The following is a 6,000-nucleotide window of genomic DNA, read 5'->3' as shown; positions in this document are numbered from 1 at the left end:
GTTTAAGTTAGTTGTAAGCCCCTAGGAAAGTGGTACTACATGTGCCCAGGGCCTGTAAATTAAATGCTGCTAGTGGACCTGTAGCAGTGATTGTGTCACCAACTTAAGCAGCCCTTTAATAGTTGTTCAGGTCTGCAATTGTAGCCTGAGCATACAATTTAAAATTGCCATTTTCACCTGGCAAAATAAACCTTTTGCCAGCCCCAAACCTACCTTTTTAATACATATAAATGACCCTGTGGTAAGCCCTACATAGTCAAGAGGGCAGGGTGCAGTGTAGTTAGAAAGCAGTACATGTACTTTTAAGTTTAACATATCCTGGTAATGAAAACTCCCGATTTCGTTTTTCACTACTGCAAGGCCTAGCGTACATTTCTCATAGGGTAAAGTTGGGTTACCCTATTACATTTAATAAGTGATCATTTCCAATTGGGAGCAGTTAGACAGGACACCTTTTGGTCTCTAAAGAATTGTAATTGAAGGCCCTTTTCAATGGGAAAGTCAGATTTTTAATCACATTTCTAAAAATTCCACATTTACGAAGTTGGCATTTTCTTGTCCTAGCCATTTGGTGCCTGCAGACTAATGTTTTGTCACATGACTAGGTGTATCTGACAGTTTGCCCTTGTGTATTGCTCCCAGACAGTAAGACAAAGGGAATCTAGGTATTGGCAGTATGGGCCACTCCGAGTTAGTGAGGGGGAGGAACTGTCATCTACCTCACTTGCACATCACAAAGGATCTGTCAGAGCACTTTTGTGAAGAGTTTGACTCACGTCAGTTGTAACCCCAGACAAGATGGGGTCAGTACAAGGAGGAAGGGGATGCCTGACACCTCAGTGGGGTTGAAACCTCTAGAAGATTCCACCCCTTGAAAGAGGGCACCAGGTATACATTTGGACCCTTAGACCCAATTCCTAAGTGCACTTCTGGACCTGAGGAAGAAGGACAGTTGTGATTCTGAAAGTACTACCTTTCTGCTGGACTGCCACTCTGAATGACTACTCCCCAGAACCACCGCTGCGAGAGGCATCTCCTCATCTGCACCTTACATCGCCTCTGCTACAAGATGCATCCTCAATGCTGGACTCTGCATCTCTTTTCAACCAGGATTAAGTTATTGTGTTCAGCAGACCTAAGTGGATCACGGTAGCTGGCCCTTGTTCCATTGTGGTCCACTTAAACTTGTGACCTTGGTCCGGGATGGTGAGACGAGTTGACCACAATGGGAGTTTGGTGCTTTTTGGCACTATTTTTGCTCAAATCCTCAAACTTGCATGTCTCTGGTTGTTGTTCTATCATTTTGGTCTTAATATATTTATTAAAATGTACTCTATTTCTCTAAATTGGTGTGGGATTTTTGATGTGTAATATTTTCACTTTATTACTGATTGAAGTACTGCATCATGATGTGCTGCATAAATACTTTATATGTTACTTCTAAGTTGAGCCTGACTGGTCTGTGCCAAACTAACAGAGGGTTGAGCACAGGTTAATTTAGGGTTTGCTTGTGAGTTCACATTGACGAGGATTGTGGTTTGTGCTTGAGTAAGGTTTCACCCCCTTCAACCAGTATACCAAATTTCTAACAAAGGTTATGCTAACAACCAAGCGAAAGAAACTAAACAAAGGCTCAGCTACACACCTAAGAAAGAAAGCAACAGAATCAAGAGTTCAAATTGCAAGCAATTCCTGAAAAGCTCAGTCCAAGGACTTACAAGGACCACCTATCAGTATTATATTATTTGAGTGGCACAGTGAGCCAAACATATGGACTGATAAGGGCCCGTGAGTAACTGCCAGTGGATGACAAAAACTCAATTACTCCCCCTACCACCTTTTGATTTCCTCTGCAGTAGGGAAAGTCAAGCATAAACTGCTGGGCCTTTTCCCCTCTATTGAAAAACACTGGCAACCTGAAAGCAGGTTTTGCCTTTTTGGTTCTCATCAATGATGGTTGTTTTGGTACAATAGCACAGTGTCCACGGAAACCATGTCTGGGCATCAGTGCTCACTTTGTAAAAGAATGAGTGAGTGCTAGGGCCCAAATTGTTGCTCAGAAGCCTACGGCCAGCACTATGGAAGGTCAAAGTGCCAAATACTAAGGCTGTGTAGTCCTGATTCCACTTGATGCCTCTTTAATCCACCACTCACACTTTCTGCCTCTTTGCCTCACTCCTCCCTCCTTCCTTCCTTTGCCGCTACTTTGCTGTCCTTCTCTTCCTTCTTCCTTCCTTCTGTTGTGCTTTTCTCTCTTGGGCTCTGGGTTAAGGTGGGAAAAATGAGTGTTGGTCCCCAAAAATAAGTGCCAGTGGGCCCAACCTGCAACTGCCGGCTTAAATGAAGCAGTGATGTGAATGTTTGTCCCACTCAAGGGTGCTCACAAAAATTGATCAGTAGAATGCTTAACTTGATCTCAGCTACTGATAATTAATGAAGGCTATATTCCTGGCCATTGTTGTTTGCCCTCTAGGCCACTGCAAGTGGAGAGCAGCCAAATGCAAATCAAACGTCTTTCTGTACCAATAGGAACAGACCAGCTCTAACCTCTAGGCCACGCCCGTCTAATCAGAAGTATGAATACATTCTGACTGGATTTAGCATTTCCAGACTCCTCGGTGAGATGCACCTTAAATCAAATGGTGTAGTGAGCAGTGATCCATGTCTGGCCATGCTCAGAATACCTGGGCACCTCAGTCAGTAAAGCAAAAAGTGATGGATTGACTGCTTGATTAATCTCAGCCACTGCTGATTATATAGGTCACCTTGCAGTACATTGTGTTCTTGACCACTCTGCCACTCAAGACAGACACCAGTCTCATTTAACTTTAACCTGGTCCCGTTCCAATAGAATGAGTCCCCCCCAAACTGCAAGGATAGTCATCACATTCCAGTTTCAGCTTTTTGAACCTCTTGGGTGAGATGCAACTTGAGTCCATTGGCACATGTAGGACAGAGCCCAGGTCCCTGTTTGCCCTGTTTCAGGGTAGAGGACGGGGTAGCTAAATTGATGTATTTATTTGTTTCATTAGTATAGTATTTATGTGGCACAGAATTAACTAACCACATCAGCATCAAAGTTCTTCAAATGTAACAACATACTGCTTCAGAACCAGAGAAAATGAAACTATGGGACCAAGCAACAGGGGCAGCTGGGCTGTGTTTATATATATATCTATATAACATCATAATATATCAAAGAAGAGACCATTGGAACAGAAAAGTTGACAGGCACACTCATTTTAATGTTTTAGCTTGAGCTATACATGTTTCTTGAGTTTTAGAGGAAGGGGTAGGACATTTGAGATAAGCCTGCGTGTTTCTTTTCCTTCTGAAGGGAGATTTCACACCCTGGGGCTTTGATGTTTTGCTCACAGAGTCTTTAAGACTGAGAATGTTTTTTCCTCTGGTCTTTCTCTGTATTGCAGTGGTGTAAGTTTTGCTTCTGAGAAAGGTAGGCACCACCCAAGAATGAGTCCCTCGTATATGAATCAGGCTATTTTGAAGTAATTCCTGGCCTCAGATGAAAGACAGTGGAGGGTTAATTGATGTAATGTGCATTGATCTTTTTGCTCCTTTGGCAAGGCATGCATCATCATCTAAAATGTGCCTGAGATGATGCATAAAGGCTTTGGAGAGTTCAGCCATGCAAGCATTTCTCTGACAAGGTCGATATAAATGGGGCTTCTACCACTGCTCTAAACTCTGCAGGTGTGACTGTAGCTTGAGCAAGAGGAGCTGAATTTTGAGGATTAAGGGGAGATGTCTTGGGCATTAACTTTTATCACGCTAGCTGGAACGGAGCAAGGTTAATACGTTGACTCAGCAATGATCGCAGTACGGACTGGAGGTCGAGCTTGTTTAAGAATGACCATTTGTGGGTGTATTTTGATAATTTTATTGTGTGTGGCTTAAGTTGTGTGCCGTTTGCTAATTATTTATGCAGTTTCAAGATTTTCTTGAAAAAAAGGTGACGAGGGAAGTATATAGGTAAGGTGGTAGGTGGAATGAAACTAGACGAAAATATGCAAGGTGTGAATCTGACCAATATGTAATGGCAACCCCGAGTCTTTCCTGAATAAATCTCAGTCTCACATGGTTGCCATTCATTTCGGGACATCCAGGGAAGATCCAGCAATAGAGTGAGTTACAACATTTCAAAATACCATCTGCAGTGCACAAACATTCTACATAGATTCCCTACTTCCTTTTCGCGTTTGTGGTATATTTTGAAACTATTTTTATGTGGTTGTCTTTTTAACTTTTGTTTTTTTTAATCTTTGGTGTCTTGGAGATGTCTCTACATTCAGTATTGCAACGGGTAGTTTTTATGATCTTTCAACCCCCTGCCAGAGTAAGTTAAGGGGTGAAGTCTGACCATCCATTAACAGAGCCAAGAACCCAATAAAAGTAGCAGCATAGTTAAAACCTTAGATATATGAGGCAATAAAGGCCGCCTGGCTCTGCAAAGGCCTCTTCCTCATTGAGCATGGACTGTGATGAAGAAGAGGAATGCAGTGGTAAAGAACTAGCAAACGTCATGGTCAATGGCAGGAGTCTTGATACCGAATGGCCCACAAATCAATGCAGGCAAGACAAGACTCTATCAAATACAATTAGTACATTGAAATGATCCGGAATAGGTTAGGAGTAGAAATTGAATAGTTAATTTTATTTATTTACTTACATTGCATTTACAGCTCATCACAGCACAGAAGTAAATAAAAAACACTGTCCAACATGTGATTACTAAAAATGAATCGGGACAATTTAACAATTCAGCAAAGGCCAGCAGCATTTTTAAAAGGTATCACTCAGATTCAAGCCAGGATACATCAACAATACAGAAGTCTTCAACAATTTGTAAAAGCATAAATAGTTTGCATTCGTTCTGATTCCATAAAAATTGCATTACCTCAAGAAATATCATTAAAATACTGTGCTGACAGTTTTAATGTTGCTACACTTGAGAAACGTCTAGGCTTAGGGTTGCTCTGCTGAATGTACAGAGCTGGATAGATGAATTGTCTTGGAAACATGACAAGTCAGCTTAACGCCTTCCCTGCCCGGCCTTTTCCCCCTCCTGTGCCGAGCCTTTTTTTGGCTATTTGGGACAGTTCGCGCTTAGGCCCTCCTAACTTTTTGTTCACATAAGCTACCCACGCCAACTTTGCGTCCTTTTTTTCCAACATCCTAGGCATTCTAGAGGTACCCAGACTTTGTGGGTTCCCCTGAAGGAGACCAAGAAATTAGCCAAAATACAGTGAAAATTTTGTTTTTTAAAAAACAATGGGAAAAAAGGGCTGCACAAGGTAGCTCGTGGTTTTTTCCCTGAAAATTGCATCAACAAAGGGTTTGCAGTGGCAAGATCACCATCTTCCCAGCTTTCAGGAACAGCAGACTTGAATTGGAAAACCCAATTTTTCAATACAATTTTGACATTTTACTGGAACATACCCCATTTTTACAATTTTTTTACTTTCAGCCTCCTTCCAGTTAGTGACCAAAATGGGTAAGAAACCAATGCTGGATCCCAGAAAGCTAAACATTTCTGAAAAGTAGACAACATTCTGAATTCAGCAAGGGGTCATTTGTGTACATCCTACAAGAGTTTCCTACAGAAAATAACAGCTGAAATAAAATAATATTGAAATTGAGGTGAAAAAAACAGCAATTTTTCTCCACGTTTTACCCTGTGACTTTTTCCTGCGATGTCAGATTTTTTAAAGCAATATACCGTTACGTCAGCTGGACTCTTCTGGTTGCGAGGATATATAGGGCTTGTAGGTTCATCAAGAACTCTAGGTACCCAGAGCCACTAAATGAGCTGCACCTTGCAATGGGTTTTTATTCTATACCGGGTATACAGCAATTCATTTGCTGAAATATGAAAAGTGAAAAATAGGTATCAAGAAATCCTTTGTATTTCCAAAATGGCCACAAAATAAGGTGTTGAGAGGCAGTGGTTATTTGCACATCTCTGAATTCCGGGGTGCCCAT

This window comes from Pleurodeles waltl, chromosome 4_1 (genome assembly GCF_031143425.1).
Source record: "Pleurodeles waltl isolate 20211129_DDA chromosome 4_1, aPleWal1.hap1.20221129, whole genome shotgun sequence".
Classification (NCBI taxonomy): domain Eukaryota; kingdom Metazoa; phylum Chordata; class Amphibia; order Caudata; family Salamandridae; genus Pleurodeles; species Pleurodeles waltl.
Note: the sequence above shows the minus strand (reverse complement) of the source record.